The following is a 25943-nucleotide window of genomic DNA, read 5'->3' on the forward strand; positions in this document are numbered from 1 at the left end:
TGAACTTCTGATTTGAACGGACCGATAGGCGGTCGGTCGGTCGGCAGGCAGGCAGGCAGAGTGCGTGGACCACAACAGCCTCAAAGGTGAGGAGCTCCAGAGGTTTTCTGCTCCGAAGTCTTCACAGCCGCTGCGTTGAATCTTTGACTGTCTTTGAACGCCGGTGACTGACCAGCGAGAGCGTTATTTTCCCTCCGGAGAAACGCCGACAAGGTGGACGCTGATAAAGGTGAGTGCGCTCTCTCCTCTGCTCGTCTGCCCGTTGATACAGGCGACACAACACCGTTAGTTTTTTGGGGGCGAACAACCGCCGAGTTGTTGCCTTATTCGTTACGTGTGCTTTTCAGCTTTTTTTTCTTGTCAGACCTTCATGCGATACGTTCACGTATTCCCAGGTAGCGCTTCGGAGAGGCAAACTGCACTAAAAAAAGTTTAGCTAGCTGTCGGATAATGTTGATGACATCGCCGTGTGGCGTGCCGCAGCTCGTACACCGCCTTCAGTTTAAGCTAATATATGATTTAGTTAGCTCTTTCTCTCCTTATGACATGGTAGCTGACTAAACATTTGCTCTTGCTCAACATTTCGCCTCCAATGAGACAGACGACCGTTTAAAATTACAACGATTCACCATGTCTCCTAAAGAAACAGGAAACAAGGCAAAATGACAATCAGATAAAGGTAATTGTTGTTTGGATGACTGCTGTGTAATTGGGATGGCTAGCTGCGGTCTGGTTTCCTGTCATCCTCCACCTCGCTGTCCATCGTTTGCTTGGTGGATCGGTCACAAAGCCATATTCACATCAGAGAATATGTTGTTACGCTTCTGGTGAGGCAGCTCTTTAATGCACAGTCGTGAGTGTTGCAATGCAATGTGTTGCCATGCATGCGTTGCTGTCGTGTGTGTGTGTGTGTGTGTGTGTGTGTGCGTGTATGTGTGTGGGTTGTTTGGACGTTTGCAGCTCCGTGAGGTGTGGATCCAGAGAAAAATCCTTCATAGAGGTGCGACCGTGTATCGGCTTCTTCAGGGAAAGTTTACGAATGGTTTCTTTTAAAAAAACAGGCTTCTAGGTCATTCAGATGCTATTGATTATGCAAAATAGATGACTGGAGAAAACAGTGCATACTTGGGAACATGCAGCAGGGAAATCTAATATGAAGTTAAAGCATAATTTCTCGCAGTGCTCTTGTCAATACCAGTCTCATTAATCAAAATGGCCGTCTGTGTAGTGATTTGGGTAGTGATGTAACACTGCTACACTAAAGTGATGAAGGTGCTACAAAGGCATTAATCATAGAAACAATTGTACCTCAAACTTTATTTAGTTTGAGCTAAATTGAGACAAGTAAGCCATGACACTAATACAAGTTTTCTTAGTGCAAGTTTGTGAGCTTGTGTCCGAGCTCTCCTCTGCCCTAATGACACCCTGAGAGGGATTTTTATTGTAAGTGGACTCCCTGTAGCTGCTCTGTCTTCTGTTATTGCTGCCATCTCAACCTGTTGAGTCTGTCCTCAGGCTACCAGCTTCAGCCCTGCAGGGGGCTTACACACACACACACACACACACACACACACACACACACACACACACACACACTGCTTCCTCCTTTGACAAGTCCTAAATGGACACGTCAAAGAAATCTCATCTCCATTCATCAGTTGGCCGGGGCTTGGTCAAATTCTCAACTTGAAACACAACAGCAGCATTAGAGATATATTCCCTACCCCGAGACAGCATTTCAGCTGCTTTGCCACCTTGCTTTAACTGCCTCATTCGCCATGTCAAAGCCCCCCAAATGTGCCTCATGTGATGGCAGTTGAACATTTCATATCATCAGCCCCCCCTTATGTCAGTGCTTGTGAATGCCAAGGCTGAGCAGATCTGGAGGCTGTGTTGCATTTACAATATTAAGTAGGCTATTGAAATTGAGTGTGTAGGTGGAAGCGAACATGTTCTGCAACACATTTAGCTGCTGAATTAAATTGGAGGCATGAGAGAGGAAAAATGTCAGGGTTGCTGATGGGCAGCTAAAACATTATCAAAGGGGTTTCAGGGTGTAGAACAGTTGAAACATCTCTCCAGGTGTTCCTGGATTAAGCAACTGGAGTTGGCTAAGAAGTTGTTTTTTCGAAAGGGCCTCAACATTTTCCGTACTGCAGGGGCTCTTACTGGGAGTTTCAATGGAAGATTTTCCTAGCGTGTAAGTTGGTGCTAGCAAGTGAAATCTTAAGGTTTAAATTCATATCAGATGCACTGTGACTGGGATGTGGTCACTCTTCCAAAAATTCTGTAATGTGTAGTCTCGGCATATCTGGAACAGGCAATGTTTTTGGCAGTGCGCACGAGAGAGAAATCTGGCTAAAGCAAAGTCAGGAAAAAGAGGACATATTAATCTCATTGCAGGCCAGCTTGCATTTTCTCTGTCTACATGCAACACATAGCACTGACAGCGCTGAAAATAGGATCTTACCTGTTTAGGACCTCCCACACTAGCCTTACCATGTCCCCCCCCCCTTCCGTACCAGGCTACTTTCTGCATCTCTGCCTCGTCCTCGCCTTCTTTCTCACTTCTGTCACTAGTTCTTTACTCTCCACCTCCCACGATTCACTTCTCCCATCCCTGATGGTGCTTCTTCCTCTTGTCTTGCTTCCTTCCTGTTGTCGAAAGCCTGCCAGGACTCTGACATTCTCATCATTTCTGTCTACGTCCCTCACCTTATCTCTCCTTCTCTCTTTCTCCTGTTCCCCCTCCCGCTCCCTTGACTTCATTTCTCCTTTTCTCAGTGTTTCTGTTTCCCTCCCTTGTCTCCCTGCATGCTGGAGATTGGAATGTGAGTTTCCTCTGTTTAAGGTCTTGGGGTGGGCTGTCTCTTGAGAAATACCAGAGCAATAAATACTTGTTAACAGTGAATAGATCACACTGCAAGGCAGAATGATTTAATAAAACTGCTAGGCCCTGGTAAAACAGGGTTTTTCCTGCACAGTGAATGTAAAGGTGGTCTTCTCACTCAAATACTGCATACTAATACAGATTTTCGTCCTTAACCTGAACAAAACACCTATTTTAAAAGTGTTCTATATGCATCACTGACAACTAATTGTAACATCAGGATCACCCCAGGATGGCTCCAGGAACATACAGAATGCTAGCTAATTAGCACTGCTCATTGTAAGCTACCTATAATTCACTCTGTAAATAAGATATATTTTCATCAGGTCTGACAGTAGACAGAATACACAAAGGAAAGGTTTGATGAAGCTTGATTATTTTTATTGTTTCATTAATCCGTCCATTATTTTCTTGAATAATTGATTAATTGTGTGGTCTATAGAATAGTTTGCTGACTGACTCATTGCTCATGTGTTATTCAAAACCTCATGTTGAGGATTGCTTGTAGTAAAGGCTAATGTTGAAAACAATAAGATTATAAATAATTGAGTAAAAATGCACACTTGTTCCAGAGAGGTGCTGGCTCACTGGCAGACAAAAAAAATAAAAAATAAAAAAATGAATTCAACCTCAATTGACAATTTATTTCTTTATTGTTTAGTTGTCATAAGAAATAGCTTATTGTTAAAGGATAAGTTCTCCCAAAAATTTCAGTCATTATCTTCTCACTGTCACTTAAATTCAGTTTAAGTTTAGTTGTCCACCAAACATCTCTGGAGCGTCATAGCGAGACAGCTTTGCAGCATTTATCTTAACAAACTAAAATGGATGGGGACTTGTTTTAAAAGGTAAACAATATACATTGAAGGGCTCCATACAGGTTGTCCGGTGTATTCTGAGGCTGTGGAACCCCCAAGATCCCCAATTGATTTGAAAAGACATAATTTACACCATTGTGACGCAGCAGAGTCTTTACATCCACTTCAGACAGGGTGGGCACTAATGTGTTTTGCTTGGCAGGTAGTGTAAACATTTTTATTTTTAAAAATGGTGTAAATAATATTTTGTCAAATTAGATTGATTCTCTGGACTTCATGAGACATGGATTACCCCAGACAGACTGTATTGAGCCATTTTATGTTTAGTCTGGCTGTTTTTTCAACTATTAAAACCAATTCCCATCTACTTCTACTAGTTGTTAAGGAGAATGCTGAAAGGTTTTGTGGACTTGACCACGTGCATAGAGGTAAATTGATAATGTCTCAACTTTAATTTTTGGATGAATTTATCCTTTAATAAGACATACCCTTCTAATTCTCAGTTTGGTTGCACCTTGAATATGAAAACAAACTCAGCATATGGAGTCGGAGAGCACGACCATATAAAGAAATTAACACCACTAATGGATTCTCAGCCAGCTGTCTTGAATGATAATACTGTTCGATGAACTTGTGACCCTTTTGTTAATTCAATGGATAGCTGAGCGTGTCTGGCTATTTTTCTAAGATTTCAAAATCCAGAAGGTATTTTTAAATATTTTATCCCTGAAGACTGAAGGGCAGCATTGTTAGAAGCATAGGTCTGTGTGCTCTGACACATCTGAGGTGGAAGCCAGCGTATTTGTTTTCACTTAACAAACAGCCCTTGCGGTGTTTTCTCTGATATTTGAAATTGCGTATCGCTTTTGATCTGTGGTCTTTTTGCAGAGGATAAATCAGAGACCCTGTTGAGGCTTTCATTCTGCTATTTTGGGGCCTTTCATGACAACCAGAGAAGGATAGAGAGGGCACAAGAAGAAGTGGTTAATTTTAGCCATTCCACCTCAGGTGAGGGGAATTAAAAGCTAAATTTTCCACGCATGTTGGATCCCTTCTCTCCTCCTCCTCTCCTCTCATTTTCTCTCTCTCTGTCTGGTGAAATAACTTCTTAATTAGGGCTGTTAGGGTGGATTATAACCCATGAAAGCAGCGTGGATTATAAAAAAATGCTCAGATTTCGGTTGTGACAGATGAGCAAAAACAAATCTATACAAACATCATGAAACAATGACAAGGCAGGCTAATCCATGCAGAAGTAAACAGAAGGAACATACTGTACAGATGGAGAGTCCTGAGAGTGAGAGAACGAGAGAGAGAGAACGGTCTATTATGAGAACAAAGCTTAAATGCTGTCAGCATTAGCTAAGAATCATCATTTTAAACAGTACAGCAGCACAAGCCAAATGCTGAAACCTAAAATTTAACATAAAGATGGAGAGACTATACTTTGTATGTGATGTTTTGGATGACATCAATCTTACACCTCAACTGTAAAAGTTATTGTTCCAAATTGTAATTATAAGTGGTTTAATTCATGACAATGCTTAAGTTGAGTTGAACCTTCAGAAGTTTAATTTTTGATCTAGGCTAACTGAATTGTGTTGAATGTAAACCCAAAACCTTTTAGATTTATGAATGTAACTGATCGATCGCAATACTGCGGCAGGAAGAACATCTAGTGGAGGATCTCACCCTATTTCTTTTTTTTCTTCCACGTGGCCTCCCTAGGCCCCTTTTGAGATGGATGCATTGACCCAGAATAAAACCACTGTTTGAGATAATACATATTACATCTGGTTTTGTGAGTCTGCTCTAGGTAAAGGTGTAACAATTTGTTGATTAATGAATTAGTCGATCAAAAGTAATTTGTCAACTGTTTCCACAGGTTACAATGTTAAGGTCTTTTCTACTTGTCTGTTTGGGAGAATGAGCAAGAAATCGATCAGTTGGTTTTTATTTTCCCCTATACAAATTGTTTTATATATGCGTGATTATCAAACAACCTAGATCTCAAACTTGCAGCAAACTGTGCAATACATAGTTGGAGTATTTTCACATCTAACCATATTTCTGAATGAAATCCACAATTTAATCGATAATGAAAGTGACTGTTTGTTGCAGCCCTAATGTGAATGTTGTTGAATTAACTTTATAGAAGAAAAGTTCCATGAAGCGATTCCCCTGTGCCTGCGATGAGTATATAGTATTTTCAAGTTAAGAGTGGTCCTGAGATTTAGATGTGATGTGTTACAAATAGTTTGTATGAATCGAAGAAGAATGGGAAGCTGTATGATTTGAAATGTTAAGTGCAGGTTGAGCATTTGTTCAGTAATCTGCATCAGAAATGGGTTTGTGTGTGTGAAATGGATAACTTTCTCAGGATCTCATCAACTCTTCCTTTCTTTAACTCAGTGATGACGTTGCAAAAATGCAACTGTGCAAATGAATTGTAAGTCTTATCCCCAAGCATGTATGGGAGCATTGCTGAAATTCCCACCAACTGCCTTGCCATCTGTTTCCAAGTAGACAGCTCTCAAATTTCTGTCTTGCTGGATGACTAAAAGGATGTCACTACTGTTGGCTGCCTGGGCTGGTATTAGTGATAGAAGTGCTTTTCTGACCTTGCTGGATTTCTCAATTGCTGCTGTCTCTCCTGTGCCATTTTGGGAAAATTAGTGTGAGTGAAGCTGCAACCTGAAATTTATGCAAGCTGTTTGATAGGAAATTACATAGCTATTCCAACACTCACAATGTGATTTGAATTTGATTGTTATCATCCTGTTACCAGATTGAATTTATTGCACAACTTGAGTCTAACTAGAATTAATATTTGGTAACATCAGCTCATTCTCCATCCTTGAATTAATTGAAATCACCCAAAATCACATGCGAGTTTCAAAATCAGACATCGTTAGTATGCTTGTTTCTAAATATTTTGAATATTTTGATGTTGCTGATAGCCCACATTTGTAGGACTCATGCCACTTGTGTGACCAAAATATTTTGAGAGTGGTTCAGTTTTTTTGTGTGTTGTTTTAGGCTAATCAATACTCGCATCTTTCTGGTAGCAAGATGTGATATGAACTTGACTTGATATGATCATGGGCAAAGACACAGTATTTTCCTTTTTGTTTCCCAAGTAGGTAATCTTCATGAAATGTAGACAGTTTGAAGGACTAAATAAACTGAAACCCAACCACCTACTTTGTTGAAAGAAACAAAGAACGTGAGAAGTGTCAACCTCTTATCTATGACAGCAAGCTTTCCACCCTGCCTTCGAGTGAAGCTGTTCAGAACAGCTATAAACACACTATGATGAACAAGTACTGGTTTACCAAAAATCTGGCTCTAGATAAACAAATGTATGAGGATCGGCAGCAGCCCCATCCAAACTTCCATCTAGACTTCCTGAGCTAAGTATTATAATGGTATGTTAAGAAACTTGCCTTGAGTCACACATTGTGCAAAATTGAAGTTTATGTGACAAAGATGATGAAATTCCTGTTTCAGGGTTAATGTTTCTAGTGTTATATCAAACCTTAATTATTTTTTCAATACTGTATTAAATTTATTTGCGTTGTGTTCTAAGAATTGGAACTGAACTTGTGCTTGATAGATTTTGTATTTGCTATTAAGATAATTTGCTATTAAGTTATGTTGCTCTGGTTAACAAGACTTGTTAGAATCCAGATTTGTTACCCCACATGTAGTCAGCCAGAACATATTGTTCCAATATTCCTGAGAGTGAACACCAACCTGAAAGACATTCATGTATTGTGACAGAACATAATACACCATCAAATCTAATGCACAAATGATCCTCTACCCATTACCAAACTCGCTGTAGTCATTCTGGGTTGCTCAACCTAGTTTGACACAAGATAGGCTGTACCCAGAGCTCTACAAGACAAACATGACCAAAAATCTTAAGTCTTTACTGTAGTATCCTTGAAGGACTGAGTTCAAATGGCCTTTAGAATATTCAACATTTCAACCAAATGTGTCAGTGGTTTCCCTAAGCGGTGGAAGGCTTAGGTGCATCTATTTGATTGGGGGTTTTCCCTCTACTAAAACGTTTCTATATTTTTCAATAAAATATGCAATTTTGTTTTTATTCTCTCCACATTGATTTTACTGTACATTCATTCACCCTAGGTGGTATACAAAATGGCCCTGGGTGTTTCGTAGGGACAGTCCTGTGTGTTGTGGAGGAGTTAACAATTTCACATCATATCTTGAGTATGTATGTCAGTGAATAGCCAAAGTTATGGCATATTTGGAAGAATAAGAAAATGCTTGGCAGCAACAGTCTGCATACATTTTAACCACAATTTTAAATAGTCCACCATGTAGTAGTTAGTGAAAAATAATGCGATGAAAGATAATAAAGAAAGATTTTAGACTTCTGCAAAGGACAATTTATTAAGGGATTAAATGACTTTTATTATGTGACAGGTTTTACCTGAGGAAGCTGTTTGATTGGAAGTTTTAGCCATCAAAGCACCATTCAAACAGGATTTGTTTTGTTGCTGGAGATGAATAATGATTCGAGCCCTAAATGCCCTGCTTTTTTTTTTTTTTTATTTGTTTCTTTTTTCTGTTGACTTTTGGCCCTTGAGCTGAAGTAATTGAAGTGAAGGCCAACTAGACATCTTGTTTACTTGCAACATATATTTGAGTATTAGTGTGTGCTTCGTGCTAGTATATCTGCTCTGCATGTAAATTGAGTTCTGTGGGTTGCAATGAAACAAACAAACAAAATGAAAAAAAGAAACTCTACTATAATTTTGCACTGGCTTATATTTTGTCCAGAACAATATAATTAGCAGGGAACATGGCTACTTTATATCGCCCATATCCCTGGAACATTCGAACCATCCTCATGAGACTGTGTTGGCATCCAAGCATTCTGGTGTCATGAGAGTCCACTCAGTTTGATGCCTGCATTACTCACGGTCAGTTATATTACGTAATGCACACAGTTCAGTTTGGGAAATTAACATTCTGCCTTCTGCATTATCTGTACACAAGATTCAAGATTAAATGTATCTTTATGCAATCAGGATTGCATAAGAAAATGATGGTCCCTTTATGACGCTCACAAGAATCAACTTTTGAAAAATTTTGATGATTGAATTCCCACATAAGCTTCGTATTGCATTTTTGCTTTTGTAACTAGGTATTCCTACTTCTGTGGTTCCGAGCTGACCAGATAGTCTTTATTGCCATCATTCATATGAATGAAAATGAAGAAGAGCGCACCAAAAATAAGATTGTCCTCTTGAATTACTAATTAATATATTCATATAACATTAGTATGAACAGGCAACCTCAGAGCTTCGGTTTTGAGGTTCTTTTAAGTCCTTTAATAGTTGGTGTCAGTTTGTGTTTGTAGTTTGCAAAATAGGCTGGTGTAAAGAGTGAAACAAGCAGTTTCCTTAACAGATTATTTGCTTTCTCATATGCAGCTGTAGGGAAACCTCCTCTGACGACAGTCACACAAGTAGGGGAAACAGAGGCACCGGATTAAAGGAAGTCGTATCCTGGTCATTGTTCATCTCTGCTGGATGGAGTCTCCTCTCTGATCTGAAGGAAACTTTTACTACTTGAAGTTGGGAAAGCTGTCATCTGTGTGCCGTAAGTTTTCTTTTTTTGATCAAATGAAATCTGTCCCACATGCAGTGTATGAAACTCAAAGAAAGCTTTGAAACTGCTGCCTGTTTCAATGTGATGATGAAGGAGATATAAGGGATGTTGTGTTCTTCTGTGTCATGCCACACATTGCAGATCCACCACGGCATGAAGAGACGGTTCAGAGGGAAAAATCTGGCTTTAAAGTCAACAGGCTTTAGAGTTGTTCCCCATCCTTGAAATTGATTCATTAAGTGTGCTGTAACTGACAGTCTCTGTGATTTCACTGTCAGTTTGAGTTCTCTTCCCTGGCTCGAATGCCCCACTGAGCCTCAAAAAAACCAAAACAGATAATTTTGTGGCCATGTTGATGTTTCGGGTAATCCAGCTGCTTGGGAGGGGTTACTGGAACACAAGTTTCAGGCAGATATGTGGTTAAGTACTCATGATACTTTAAAATGTGTCCGTCAAATGTGTCTAAAGCTCATAAGTAGACAGTTTTTTTTAAGGAAAGCCTCAGTGTTAAAACATTTATCGAAGGTTGTGTAGTTACTATTTCTGCTTTCCTTCAAAAAAATTTCTCCTTATCAGGTCTCTACCAGGTATCAATGTAAATACAAAAAAATATATATATAATAAATAAAAATATAATACTAAAAAAAGAGTGAAAAATTATTCTGATAACTGTAAAGTACCTAATTAAAGTCACCCTGTGATATATTGATGATCTGACCAGGTATTGTGTGAACCTTTTCCACAAATATTTTGACTAAATAAGCAACAATTTAATTTGCAAAAACTGACATTTTGATAGAGATCTGCAAATAAGATGACACTTTCTGATAATCGCGGCAGATGTTTTTCTGATTTGTCACATCAGTCTTGTGCTGCCACGTTTATCTGCTACTGGCTCATGGCATTCCTGCTGCTAGTTTCTATGGCTCTGTAAGTACTGAAAAATTCTTCTCAATGAGTGGATAGTTGAATAGCAGGCTTAAAAGACTTCTGAAGTAGTTTAAAAAAAAAAGAATCTATTCCATGTGAAAAAAGGCTGTATTGGGAGCTGTTTATAATGAATTTGTATGATTACATTTGTGCTTTTTCAATGGTTGTGTAATAAAGGGATGAACAACTTTAAAACATTTATTATGTTTTATATGGGAGATTTCTTCTTTCGCTGGCGTGAAAGTGGGAATAAATAACAACAAAAGAAATCAGCACATCCATAAATTCTTTATATTAAGTAAAAGAAAATAAGTTGCCATTCAAAAACTAATGAAGTTTAAACTGCAAGACTACATGGATGTGGCTTGATCACATTTGACTTGCAGCCTGGATAACTATCTAGCATTATATGGGCTTCTAATTTACCACAGCATGCACTGAATGTTTTGCGACTTAAGTCTCAAGTGATCTACAACCTTGAACAGAGTAAGCATCAAATAGTCAGACAGATGCTTCTAGCTGGAGCTCAGCCTTTGTTAGCTTGCTGAGAATTGATTCTAGTGCTACTTCTCTGGTTGAGAATGGAGAGGGGGCTCATGTGAGGTTATCATGACACCAGAATTTATAACTTTGACACAATACTGGTAATAACTATGCAGGTTTGGGTTGAAAGTCTGCATGTTCACTGATGACATTTCACTAAGAAAAGTTAGATAAGGCTCATTGTGCCAAGGAGAAAAGATCCTTGGTGGATCCTTGTAATAAAAGACATCTTGCCTGGTTTGTGGGTTCCAAGGAGGTCCTTGATTGTTCCAGGGAAGGTAAAAACATAAATCCATCTGGATGTACTGAAAGCAGCAGCAGCTTTTGGCTGAACCCTTGACAGTCTTCCTGCTTTGCAGATTGAAACACTCATGCAAAGCCAGAGATAATGCTGATAGTAGTCAATTCCACATTGACACATTTAGCAGACGGATATGGTCCTCATTTTGTGCCAATTGTGTATTTATTTACTAACTTAAGTATTTACCTATGCAGTTAGTTTTTCCTGAGGTTATGTTTTCACCCGTGTTTGTTTGTTTATTGGTTGGTTGGTTTGTCAGCAGGATTACATAAAACTACTGATAGTTTCCATGAAACTTGGATGGCACATGGGTCTCGGACCAGAATAGTTAATTGTGTTTTCAGTGATATTTCTCAGACAGACATAAACTAGGCTGGAAGTTTGGTCTGGCTAGACAATTTTGTCTATACCAAAAAAAAATGAGGCCACAATGCCCAAGCTCACAACATCTGGCATGCAGGTGCTGGAAGCGGAAAGCAAAACAGGAAAGTGGCCTGTCATGATCCACAGTGCTCTCTGCAACCTTTCTGCAGGCTGTGCTCATCCAAGAAGGGGAGTGTTTTGGCATATGAGGTGATGGCCTTGAAAGCCAGAGTAGAGTTTCCATTCTCAGGTTTAATGGTTTTCAGGTTCATGGCTTTGTAAAGACCAAATGTTTGGTATCAGTCTTTCACTAGGTTCATCCCATCATGCTTTTAGCTGAGCCATGAGTGTACAATGGCATGCAGAGGAATGTGTGAGAATGCTGTGTGTACACAATAGGGATGACCTCATTGTTTTCAACTTCATCTAAGCTCAACATGCTGAAGAACAATGAAATCTGCATGCCACACTACCCAAGGCCCCCCCCGTCCCTACACTGTGCTTGTGTGTTCACATCCCCATCTCTGAGGTGTGTATTTACCTTCTAGTTTACAGAGGTTCTTAAAATATTTACTCAAGGCTGAACAGGTTAATGATTGTTTGAAAAAGCAGGATTGGATCTGTTGGGCTACACACTGGGGCACGTTGTTGCAGTGAAGCCAACTCCAACTAGGTTTGTTCCTGGTGTCAGGTAGTCAATGCAGTTTTAACCTTGCTGACCCTCTCAAGGTTAGAGGGGGTATGTTTTCTCAGAGAATCTAATTTATGCTTTCATTACAATCACAAAGACTCTGAGTAAAGATGGCATACATCATCGCATGTTCTGATTTTTGTCCAAAGACTAAAATGGTTTCATTTATGATCAAAATAGTCATCAGCATCCATGCATTACTCCCTGAGAAATTCATGAAATGGATGAAAAATGGCAATCTAGCAATGTTCAAGAAAAGGTGAAACAAGGGCCAAACAAATTGGAACAGGTGAAAATATAACCTCCTTGTCAGAGTTAATAAAATAACTTTAAGTTGATGGTCTTAAAAGTGTTTGAAGAATTCCAGATGTTCACAGCTTTCTAATTCTCACATAGCACTTACCTGTTGGCATCCCTCAATCATGCTGAAAAACCTCTTCTCAGGGAGCAGCGTGGTGACCTTGCCTGTCAGCACGCTATCCTTGCAGACTCTTCTCTCACCTGTTTCCTTTGCATCCCTCCCTATCACCATAAATTCAGACTGTTGCTGCCTCGTTACCCAGTCACTCAAATTGAGCGGGCTGCTCTCTGGGCGTTAGAGTGCTTTTAAATGGTCATCGGAGGCGTTTTACCACATAGCACTTTGATCCATTCCAGTGGCGTTCTGACAACTTCCAACTAATGCCTCCTCTGGGTCTCTCCAGCTGCGAGGAGGAAAGCTCGATCAGTGGTTTATGGATGTGAGACGTGTGGGCTTAAACAAGCTGCTGTTTTTCATTAGGAAGCAACTGGCACATGGGAGGAGTTGACTGCCCTAGTGGTGCTTTCTAATGACAGCAGGCCAGTTTAGAAGTAAAGCATCTTCAATGAGGACCCACAGGGTTGTTTTAATGAAGTGACTGCCTGAAGCCCTTTAACAGCTTATGAAGCACTTGGGGAAAACAAACACGGTTGAGGAGAGTTTGAAATATACAGACTCACTTCAACCCGGCTAACATGCTGGTGTAAAATAAGTTGCCTTTTTTTGTTCCTGTTGAAATGAGCTTGAACGGAGTGAACACAAAATAATCATTGGTCTGCACTAACCAGTCTATCAGGAGGATATGACTGTACCATGGATTCATATTTATCAAGTTTGTGCCTTTGTCAGTGTCAGTGATGTAGAGATATAATGGAATATCAGGTGACCCGACAGCACGACTGTAGTCTGTAACTGAGATGAGAAGAGTATCTAGAGGGTTGTAGCTCAAAGCACCACTGGTCCTCATCGCTTCCTAGGATGAGATTCAATAAGCTAATGTTGCCAGGCAACGGGTGCAATGCCACTTTTGGCAAGTATTGCTTAGTAACAAAAATTGTTTCCAAGGAGTAAAGGCAGAATCACTGGTGGGATCAGAGATGGATACATCCCTGGAATCTAATCAGTCATTTTTAGGAATTTAGAGCAACAATACAACTGAAGGGAGGATCTGCACCACACAGGCAAGGCAAAAAATTATGGGGGAAAAACACAGTAAGCTGCAAGCCAAATATTGTTGTTAGGCCCTACACTGGGTCAGTATTCCTACCTATGCATGGGTGTCTTCTTAAATGTTTTAGTTTTCCAAAGCTGATTCCTCCACAAATATCCCCACAGGTTGTGTCAGCACTGGAGCACTCTTGTCTTACAATACACCTCTGCCTGCAAATAGCCAATGGTGCACCAGTAGGAGGGGGAGTAGGAGGAGAAGGGGTAGTGTGAACAGGGCCTGCGGGGGTGGTGCTGCCGCATTGCATAATATCAGTCGAACCCAGCTGTGCTGTGTTGTTTAGCCCATGGGTGAAGTGGTGCCAGCCAAGCTGACTGATGTGTCCACCTGCGCTCATCAGAGTAGGTTCAGAATTAGAGTACAGGTCAATGAACGGACTGATCACATGTCGTGGGTGTGGATCAGAGGCAATTTGAAATGGGCAAAACATGAAACAGCAGCACCGACGTCTCTCTTCCGGCACTGTGTTGCCATGGCAGCACAGTTGTTGTGTTGTCAGAAACCTTGGAGTGTAATGATAATGTGGGGTTCCAACAACAGTAATTAGAAACCTTTTTTAACAGCTAAAGCTTCCTCCTGTAGCGCTTTCTTATCACTACAGCCACTTGTCAGTGGAGAAATGCAGCGAGGAGAAATATCCTTTCATCATGTGCTGTAAAACAGACAGCTTACACTAGTTAGTACCAATGCACACTTTCTTCCTCTCATGTTGGCAATGTGTTACACAGTGATTGTGCACAGGAACTTCTGTGAAGACTGTTACTGTTAATTTCCTCAGCCTGCTGGTGTGATTCTTTTGGCAGACACTGCAAGAAGCTTAAAGCTTGAATAAAGACTGAATAATACACTACAGGTGGCTTCCATGAAGGGGCCTATCACCCTGCAAGCTCTATTTAAAAAAAGCTGGTATCAGAGTCACTATCATTAAAAGCTCATCATGTTGCCTCCTCAGACCTCTGTAATTAAAGGAAGAGGCGTCTGCGTTTTATCTTGAAGTCTTTGTCTCTGATGCAGCGTTAGACACGCAGGCAAACCGATGTTCTCTCCATACAATTTAATAGAAGTTTGTTTTGAACAAACTCAGGCTGAAACCCACACAAAATCGTCAAACTCCTTTACAGATATCGTCCATTAAGGGACTATAACCATTTACAGAAATGCCAGCAGCACGACTGACTGCGATCTGTTGATTTTATATAGCAATCTGTGTTGTATTATTTCCAAAGGAAATGTCAAAACAAAACAAAAAATATAAGGTTCAGCTCTGTTGGTATACATGTTCATCCTCAGTGAAAGGCTTTGAGTTGATGTACCAATCTCTACCGTGCCTGTTGCATTGATGAAATGTAAAAGGTTAAAATTGCCAGTAGGTTATCACATATCTGTTACACTAGAGATCTGGAGTGATGGATTGATAGCCGAAACTGTGTAGCATCAATCTGGTAAGCACAGCCTGAAAACACCCAGCAGGCATTTGTCTTCTATTGGCGTTCCCCCACCCAGAGTCTGTCAACTTGACGCATTATTTGCCCCTCTGACATAATCCGATGGGAACATGGCGGAGATCGGCAGACACTTTATGGTTTTTCTGTGCAAAGGTTTTTGCTTGGCCTCTGCCGCTGTTTGTCTTCGCCCAAAGTCTTCCTTGCAGCTCTTTGTCAGCTTTGGAATTAATGGGATAAACATGAGAGTTTGGAAACAGAGGGAGAACAGGCGAGAAAGTGAGATGGCCACAAAAAAACATGGAGATACATAGAAACGGGGAACTAGATGGCAAGGAGATTGGTTAGAGATGAGGCAGAGAGTTTGGGAGAGGAAAGAAGATAGAGTAATCTGTAAAGGGGGGAAACGCAGAGGGTAGAGAGAAATACCAGTAGAGCAGTAAAGGTTTTAAACTGATGAGTATGACTGCGAGGGAGGGAAAGGTGAACCTCAAGAAGATCTAGCCCCCGCACTTAATTGTTTTGCTTTGCAAGGGAAAGACCGAGATGCCTGTAGTCAGGCAACGGCTTGACCCTTTCTTTGGTTGTGAGCGGCAGGGCTGAGGGCACTGCACAGCAAGCTTAGCAGTGGGCCCTTTATTCAAAAGCCTTTTCTTTTTTGCCCCTTTGGGAGGTGCAAAGCCTCACATCTGTCAAAGTGTCACAGGGCTTGCTGTCTGCAGCCTTATCCTCCTCCACTCCCATCCCTTACAACGGCGATTACCCAGGAACCCCTGCACACTTTTTCTCACGGCCATTAAACATGCACTTGTCAATCTTTCTCCTCTTTTTGTGACCGACACCCTCACAGCCATTTGATTCTCGGCTGGTTTAGGCCTAATCGATACAAGTGCAGATTTTCTCCCTCAGTGGTCTCCAACCATGTGCCTTTTGTGAGACGAAGCCATGCATAGTTACATTTCTGCGCTGCCCAGGGGATCTGTTCCATGTGTCCTGGAAGACTTTAAGGTTCTGGGCAACTGGGAAAATTTGTGTTAAATATTATGTGTTTGTTGAGTTTAAACACAATCCATGGAGGCTAATGATACCCTGCATCACCAACCCAAAGAGTTGTTATTTGAAATTAGACTTTGTAATCTGACTCAACAATAAACTTTCTCCAGAATCACTTTCTCCTCCTTTCAAGTTTGGCAGAAAGGAAATATTTATCACTGCACATTATGACTGCAAAGATTGAAGAATGTCAATTATAATAAACTGCAAGTGAATGATAATTTGTGTTTTATTGATCTTTTGTTGATGTAAAAACTAGTTTATTTGGGATCACTGCTGTGTAGTCTATGACGTATGCATGGTTTATTAAACTATAGCTTGACACAGTGTACAAACTGTGCATTTGTCATCCATAATATAAGAAAATCAGTTAGTATTTGACAAAACGTATGTCATGGTTGTGAAGAGTCTCTGAAGACCCACCTTTTTGAATATGAAAAGATGAGGTATGCATTGCTGTACATCTAATGGGTTCGGCTTGAATTTATTCGAGTGGACCTCTGTTTATGTTTACCTACCATCTACTAAGACTTTTAATTGTAGAACCACACCACTAATCCGAGAGAGCTAGCTCTCTTTCTGTCAAAACATGGAACTTTGTTTATGCAGTCGTTTACAGTTGACCGCTCTCGTATGAAGTTGATCGGCGAGCTGTCCGCCCACAGAATCTGTCAGAAATTCTTTTTGGCTTTGCTTGTTAATGATGCTACCTGGGACTTTGTCTGGTGCTTTCAGATTGTTGAGAGTGTCAGCAAAACAAAGGCAAGAGTGAGAACAAGACTCTGTGCTAATTGCTGTAAGTACTGGGCTTTTGTCTTCAGATGTCAGGATTAAAAGCCTTAGCGTACACTTTCGCTCTGTCTTTTGTTTACCTTGATGTTAGAGCTGCAATTTTTTCACAGTCTGGTTTAGGAGCTGTTTTTCCGTGCCAAGCATATGTGTGTGGTTGGTAAATTGGCACACATCACTGACTATTGTTGACTCAAATTTCCTGACTTTTGTGTCCTATGAAATAAAAAAACTTGCAGACAAATGAAGTTAATAATACTTAGCAGAATAGAAATCACATCATATTGTAAGAAAAATAAATTAGATTCATTTGCAAAAATCAGTGCTCTGGCTGTCAATTACCATTTTCATCTGTTATTATATATATATATATATGTGTGTGTGTGTGTGTATGTATATATATATATGTATATATATATGTATGTGTATATATATATATATATATATATATATATATATATATATATATATATATATATATATATATATATATATATATATATATATATATATATATATATATATATATATATATATATATATATATATTTTTTTTTTTTTTTTTTTTTTGTCCAAAAGGCTCACATACGCATAGCTGCAAACTTGCTTCCTTTTGCCAAAATTCACCATTTTGAATGAAAAAAATGGCCCCCTAATGATTTGTATTTAACCAATTGATGTGATATGATAATATAAAAAAGTAAACACCATGACTTGACTTCCATGTCACTTAGCCTTGTGTCTGATTCAGAATTTTATTGATGCAGACTTTTAGTGTCATTTGGTTTCTGTCTCATGAGGTATATGATGTGCTGCTTTCTGCTGTTCCCTGTATTTCTAACATGTTTGTAATAATGAACATGACACGAGGAAAAAAAACAAAAAGGCAAACTCGTCTCTTGGCAGTAGGAAATAAGTCAAACACCTCTTTCTAGTGGGTTTACTTGCTTTCTAAAAACCTACAATATTAGAGATTTTCGGTCTGTTGTCAGATTTTGACCAAAGCCTGTAAGCTAGTTTTTAGAGGTTTATCTTACCAACCATCAATCAACCATCAGTATAATTTAGGTTTACAGTGTGGAAAAAATGGTGTAAACGCTGTGTTTCGTCCAGTGGCATTGCAAAGCGAAGTTCAACCTTTTTCATCTCACCAGTTTGTAGGCCTGCATATGACTCAGTAGTTGGTTTAAAAAGTTTAAAAGTTAAATCAAAAAGCCACAATTTCCTTGGAGATTCTTTCAAGTATCTAGAGAAATCTAGTTGGGTGAAACAAAGATGTAAGAGTCTTCATGGTGACTTGAGTGTGCCATGACGACCCTTACCACTGCTGCTGTTTATTGTGTGAATGCTTGTAAAGAGAAGAAAAGCTGGAGAGAGGAAGCTTAAAAAACAGCATGTTTTGTTGTCAGGCTGTTGTGGGCAGGAGTTTTATGAGCTTTGAGGCTGGGGATGTGGTAGCAGTGATTTATAGCTTTCATTATCAAGGTTTTACCACACAATTGGATCCCAGCAGACAACACACAGATCTACACACACAGTTGAGATAACTGTGTTGCCAGATTGTGGCGAGACAAGATGTGCTGAACAGTTAGTTTTCTACTGTACTAGTTTGACCACAAGCATTAAATGTTGATGCGGTTCCAAATTGTTGTCAGGAGGAAAGGTGCAGGTGGCTTTTTGAGACGCACATGAAGCACATGGATATGGACGCACACAGATACACACACTTCCATGGCAACCTGAATCTTTTATATTTTCTTTTCTTTTTTATGTGGTCGTACTGCAGTCTGGAGTCAGGGGGGAACAGCAAAGAGAATGGAAAGATTTTACAGGTTGAACTTGTGAACTGTAAAAGGAAGTGTAGTGTCATCCCAACTTATTATTTTCTTTTCTGGTTCACTTTATCTTTTATATTTCTGTGTGTAGCCTTTTTTGGCCTTCAACTTTTCGTTTTACTCAGATTGAGTCTGTCCTTCTGGATAACACTTTCTGTTTGTCCTCTCTCTTTCTCTTCCTTGTGGACTGGTGTGATTTACAGTCATAGCAGAGGATCTGCTACTTTGGTCATGCTTTTTTTTGCCACATTTTCTCAATTCTCCTCTGTGCACAGATGATTCCCAGGCTTCTTCACACACTTACATACTTTTTTTTAACTTTAACTCTTCCTCTGTCCTTATTTCCTTTCTTCTTCTTTTAGCTTGATTGCAGTGATATTTGGCAAAACAAAACAATCATGTCGCTGCTATGGCCCATATCATTCTTTCTTCAATGCTCTTGTGATTAACATTAATTCTCTCAAGAGGCTCCTAGTATGTTGACTTGTGGAAAACTGTACAATGTTGCATAGGCACAGACATGTACACCAGTCAAAAGCACACACTGATGACTCTTACCCTGATGACAGTAAGTCAGACGCTTTTGTGGCCGTTGGGTGAACTTGTCCTGGCAAGTCATGAGCTTCACAAATAGCTTGGCCCGTCAAAGCTCACTGGCCGTCGGTGCAAGCAAACACACGGGCCAGGTTTTGCCGAATAGCAGTGGCAGCTAAAAACAGGCCTAATCCAGGCTCCGCTGTGAAGAAGGTTTAACCGATAAATAGATTTGATACAGCCGCTCCGCCAGGATGTATTCCTGTTTTCCAAAGGGTTGAAGAGTGTGGGAGAGGAAAACTGAAGCTTTCGTCCCCCTGACTTAGGAATGTGAAAGGCAGGCAGCTGAGACTTGATAGAGAGCTGTGGCCAAAACAATGAAGATGGGTCTAGAATGGGCAGAAAATGAGGATAGGTGGCAAAGGAACAAAGCTGCTTATTCTGGCTCAAGGTGGCTTTGAAATGGCTTTGAATTCAAATCCACAGAGAATTTGATGCACTTTGAGTTTCTGCAAGTTCTCTGAGCTTCCCCACACACCTTCATGGGGCTTTATACAATATGTTTCTTCACTCCCTCTATTTATCACGTTGTACCACACACTTTGTTGACTCACTCCTATAATGTGGGTTATTCTCTTAGTAAGGGGTGTGAGGTTGGTATTTTTATAGGCCATTAAAAAAAAGGTGTTGATTTTACATCAGTGCAGCCCAGTTTTTTTTCCACAGTCTTGTCATCTGTAAAGCATTGCCAGCTGAGGATTAGAGCCCAGGCTTAGGTGGAGTGGGTTACATAAGAAGTACTTAAAAGGTGCTAATTATTCTTCCAGGTTAAATGCTTCTTCTCGACTGGACAGGGAGTGAGAACTAAATGGCACACGTGGCAACACTTGAATTTGCACCTAAAGAAATGGGTAACAATGGCAATTTTTTACAAGCATATTTTGGCCGAGCCTAATTCACATCAATTGGATTCTTTGTGAAAGAATACAAAAGCCAATTGTCAGGATCATTAATTCCCTCTTCTCTGTATTGCAAAAGGCTCAGGCTTTCATCATTCTCCATGATTAGACCAGAACAGGAAAAAGTGTGTCATTGTGTGGAAGGTTATTTCCAGTCTCTCATGTCAGCTATCTTTTGTTCCTCTGAGCTCCTGACAGCATTCTTTAGAGAAGACTGATGAAATTGACTGGTAAAATTATGACACACCCTGGGCCAGCCTGGCAACTGTTAGTAGGGTCCAGATTTATGCTAAAACCTCCTGATGTCTGGATAGAGAAACAAATATAAAATGAATATGAAATGTTTAACAAAGCTATTGTCTGAAATGTTTACACTCCTCAAAGCCATTTTGTCAGTGTGTTTATGTTTCTTTTATCAAAGTCAATAAATCCTGTGAAAACAAAAAAACTAACAAATGAATGAATTGAATGAATTTATCCTGATGATTATCACTTTTTCCTCATTGTTATCCCAAATTGCCAGAAACAAACAAATGAGCCACAATTTTTTTCTCGGTGACATGTTACTCAGTGAACATGGACACTGTAGTTAATTTATAGTCAATCTCGCATACATTGTTTAAGTGCCATATGTACTCACCAGAACACCAAATATGGGTTTATTTGCAACTCAAAACAGTCCCCAACAAATGTACGACTCATTGCGGCATTTAGAAAAAAAAGCTCCATGTATCTATACACAGATCAGCACGAACTTTAGAACCACTGACAGGTGAAATGAATAACATTGATCATCTATTTACAATGCAAAGTTCTGCCGGGAAATTCAGTATTGAAAGTGTTATGAATATTCAGAATCAATATTTATTGATTTATCAGTAATTTGGCAGTAGTAATCGATTGTCCAGGGATCGTGGGAGCTTTAGGCCACGGTAGTATCTAGAGCTGTTTGTCATGACCCTCAACAATTACAGAACATCCACATGAATAGCAGGACCCAGCACAAAATTGAATTATTAAGAGATGATCAATGTTATTCTCTTCTCATGTTAGTAGTTTTAATGTTGGTATTGATTGGTGTATAAGTGTAATCCATCATTTAATGTATGTGTGCTGTAGAGCTCACTGTGAAGTGCTACGGACAGGGTAGAGAACATGTAAGGTACTGACATAGACTGCTGCACTTTTTGTTTTAGTCTTTATGTGGAGTTTGTTGACATTAAGAAAAATATTCATCAAAGCCAACTTTATCCCTTCAAAAACAAATTTAAAAAGAAATAGGGATCAGATTCCTTTGAATTCTTTGGTGTTTCCAGTGTGGTTCCCAAAAAGGATTTGATCCTCAACTAGGAGGAACCATGACCATCAGTAGCTGACTGGAAAGAGACCCAGCTCCTTAAATCCTCCTGTGCTTTCTTCTGTGTCCTGCCAGACATCTGGACATTGTCTGTTTTACGACCTGCAACTTGAGCTAATGCTCTGTCTAGGTCCAGTATACCACAGCATGATTTGTACTGTCAAGCTGTCTCCTAAAAAAATGTGCCAAAGCACACATTCTTCTTAATCACAGTCTCTTTTTGTTGTATTGCGTTTTGTTTTATAGCCAAAGCTAACAGATGAAACAAGCTTCAAATCTACAGCAAATAATGCATTATAGTAAAGAAATCAACAGTCGTGTAAACTTTACCTTTATGGACTATTTATCAGATTTCATTTGACATTGACATTTGACTTAAACAAGCAAATAAAATCTCTAAATCCAAGGTAAAGAGGCCAGTGTGTGTTTTATGAAAGTTGCAAACACAAGCTGTTGTTGAAAATCCTTGTTGACTTCCCGGGAATCCCCCACAGAGGAGACTTGTTGATCTTTTTGGATATGTTTTAATTTCAAAGCACAGCACTGTGCCCTATGCCTAGCTCCAGGGGCTGGTGTAAAAGCATCTGGAGAGGCTTGTGGTTTTGGCCTAAGACATGATATCTCCTGCCAGCCCACACTATGGCTTTACCAGCACTGACCTGTTTTGACTTTCTCATTTTCTTCTTTCCTTCTTCTTTCTCTACTCCAAAACCAGAATTTCTCAGACATCTGTCTGCTCTTTCTCTGAAACGCCATCAAAGTATTCGGTGGATTTAAGACGAGCATTGTCTTGATCATTTTAATTGTCTGACAAGCTTGATTTGATTAAGTTGCTTTTAATGCTGTAATTCCACTGCCCTCTTCTAAATAAAGAATTGTTTACATTTATTTATGTTCAATAAATGATTTATGTATTTTGCAACTTGGGCCGACCCAGATGCTATGTGAAGCTTATACTGTTGCCATGTCGATGGCTGTCCAACACATTATCTGAGGAAGGAGACATGAAAAGCCTGAAAAGAGTAAGAAATTAGTCCTATGGATTTTCCTGTAAATTTAGGAAACAAACCTGTCAAAAACAAGAGTCTTTGCTTTCACATTTAACCCCCCCATTTCACTTGAGTACACACAGGCCACACTTAATGAATGTGTTGAAACAAGGCTCACAATCATTAACTAGTAATATTAACAGAGCATGACTAATGGACCAGTTCCTGTGAGAGTGTGGCCTTGCTAAGCCAATCGAAGTTTGACCATGCAGCAGCAGCAGCCACTGCCAGTGTCCTAGTGGATAAGCGACGGGGTGGAACGAAAGGTTGTCCACTTAGTCACTGTGCTGTATGTCTCATTCCAGCTGGTATGCTCATTTCCATTTCCTATTATCTTCTAAAAATGTGGGTCATGAATGTGTCTACTGGCGGTCATTTTCTGACCATTAATCAGCCTCAGATTTTTAAGCCAGGAGACAACAGAAAAAAGAATCTTCTGTTTGTTTTGTTGAATAAGTGGTAAGAATGTATGCCAGTAGTGGAGGCAGTTATTCTTTCTGTGGTTTCCTGAGTTTGTCATCCCTCACATTGCCTTGAGTTCTGTCACAGGGCTAAAGCAGTTGTAGTAGCCCAAGTTATCAGCCACAAATCAGTCTAGCAGAGAAAGATGAATGGAGAGTGTGAGATACAGTATAATAGGATGACAGACAGAGGTTTGGAAAGTTGACTCATACTTGGGTTATGTTTGTCCTTTCATCAACCAAGCAACTGCGGATAGTGGTAGAAATCGCGAGCGTGTACTGAGCAACTGTTTACATGTGTTCCAGTTTGCATGAGTAGAAGGTTTTCCCTCAAACTGACATGGGTGGACCATTAGCAAGCCTCATTAGGCTGAATGCCAGCATGCAGAGACAGAAGATGGAGGGGTTCAAGGTCCAGTTCAGCAGTCTGCACTAATAGCCTGGCGTATAGAGAGATGGCAATGAAGCGGACTAGTTGAGGCTCAAAAGATACAAATAGGTTAAGAGAATAAGTTGAGAGTTGGAATATAAAAACAAATTCTCAGTGTATTGTGATTGAAGCAACAATAAAAGTAATGCAGATTTTTGCCAGCTAAAAAGTGCAGCTCATCCTGTCTGCTACCTGTTCAATGGATGGAAGTGGATAAAAAGATCGACATTTTCAGCGCTGTCTGTGGTGGCATTTCAAAAAGGTATAGATAAATTAAATGCAATTCTAAGTTGCAGTGAAACATGTGCTGCCTTACTGCAAGAAAGACTTCCCCTGCTATCATCAAAAGAAATTCAGTGTTTCCCCACACATACTTTACTTGGGCAGACCGCCCAGATATTTTTGCCATTGATTTTAGCATTTTTTGCTTTTATTTTTTAATTTGTTCAAGTGAATGACGTCATCTGCAATCATTTGACTAGTATATAATCTGCCCTTGCTTTACCCCTCTCATCTACTGCCGTTTGTATATGCTGTGCAGAGAAATGGGTATATATAGAGAGATGTTTTCTGTTTTTTGTAATGTAGGCGAGTGAGTATGAAGGTGCACTGTTTAAAATGGCAGGAGAATTTTGTTTACAATAAATGCGTTACTATGAAAGCAATGCTTTTAATGGCTTCTTTGTCATTGTAGTTTGTTTTTGAGAGGGGAAAAAAAATTGATTAAAATCGTAAATCGTGTTTTGTGTGAAAAAATCAGAGATTGAGTTTTTATGCCATATCGCCCAGCCCAGTTTCTATTAATGACAAGCTTCCTTCACATGCCGCTCACCTACTGTTGTGAAAACAGAATACATGGGTGAGGAAAAATCCAAAACGTTAGTTGTTTTTTGATCTGCAGATCAAGAAAGTTTACAGAGCATAAAGGGAGAGAAACAGAAAGACAAGACAAGCCAGTCTGTGAACATTAATGTTGGCAATTAAGGTAACACCGTGTAGGCAAAAATTGTTGATTTTATGATCCCCTCCGGTCATTTTACAGTCGTTAAATTGATCACAAGATGAGAGGTGTCAGCATTTGTGTCGAGGATTAGCGAGAGTTGTGACCCAACTCTGCTTAATAACTTCCCGAACCAGGTTACCAGGTGTTGAAAGTGAATAAAAATACATGTGGTAATGATGCAGGAGACTCGCGTTATAATCCTTTTTGTGGGATGAAAGGTTTCTTTGAACTAAATATGAAAGTCAAGTGCCATTTAATCTCATTTATGAAAGAACACTGCAAGGCATTTTAAATTTCAGATCTTCTGTCAGGTTGATCATATGAGAGACGTTAGTGCTTCACTTACATCTTGCATAAAACATTTCCTTGCTTATAGTAGAAGATGCAAGTGCTCATGGCACTATGGTTTGACAGCTGTGACACGCAATACGTACGACCCTGAGTTGATGTTCTTGAGAGATTAATTCAGAAATGTGTCTGTATGTTTGTGTATATGTGTGTGTGTGTGTGTGTGTGTGTGTGTGTGTGTGTGTGTGTAGATATGTGTATGTAACATAACATGTATAACATAATTACTAGATTACATGGTGGGAAGCAGAATGTTAAAGTTGGTAGTCAAGAGTACTAATCAAGTCAACTCAAATAAATTCATGGGACCACACAGACAGAATTTGTCTCTGCAGTGTGCAGAGTTGGCAGCTGCTGGCTCAGTTCTCCAGGAAATCCAGCCAACCTTCACGGAGAGGAAATGAAATAGATGTGTGTCAGTGTGCAACTACCAGATGACTTGTTTGAGCTGTGAATACACTGCAACTGTACCGAGTAACATTCTTGCCTATAGGTTTTTGGAGTTGACAACAAATGCATTTTTGTTTTGTTGTGCCTTTTTTAATAGATCAGCTCAAGGATCAGAAAAGATAACTGGATCTAAATCAGTTTTTTGTCAAAGTGTAGGATACCCCTCCTCAGCCATTTCAGATACTTGAGGGAATATTTTTTCTAGCTCACAGTTCAGAATTTGCATTATCAAACGAAAAGCCAAGGCTGTTGTTGTTTTCTTTGTCTCTGTTACCTTTTTTTTCATCAACACATTGATGTAAAAGAGGCCATTGTTCTCAGTGGGGTATTTTGTTTTTAGATAAGATTATCAACAAAAAGCACTCCTTATAAAGGAGGAGGTATCACTGAAACTAAAACCAAATCCTGGCTCTCCAGTGCTTTTGGAGAGGTTTAGTCTTGAGGAATATGAAGATCTTTGGTATACACAGTACCTGTTGGCGTTATAATGAAAAATCGAGTCTGCATCTTATAAAAGAGCTG

General features: G+C 39.7%; 1 protein-coding gene across 3 annotated transcripts in view; it reads left to right on the top strand.

Moving 5' to 3' along the window:
- The window catches only part of sipa1l1 (signal-induced proliferation-associated 1 like 1), an 83758-nt gene continuing 57815 nt past the window's right edge, over positions 1 to 25943 (top strand). For 2 of the 3 annotated variants that reach the window (XR_005072418.1, XM_037085898.1), the window contains exons 1-2: positions 3 to 229; positions 9177 to 9345. The gene's annotated coding sequence lies outside the window, so the exon portion shown is untranslated. Of the gene's footprint in view, positions 230 to 9176; positions 9346 to 25943 lie in introns of all 3 variants that reach the window. The other variant, XM_037085899.1, reaches the window with a different exon arrangement.

This window comes from Acanthopagrus latus, chromosome 22 (assembly GCF_904848185.1).
Source record: "Acanthopagrus latus isolate v.2019 chromosome 22, fAcaLat1.1, whole genome shotgun sequence".
NCBI lineage: Eukaryota > Metazoa > Chordata > Actinopteri > Spariformes > Sparidae > Acanthopagrus > Acanthopagrus latus.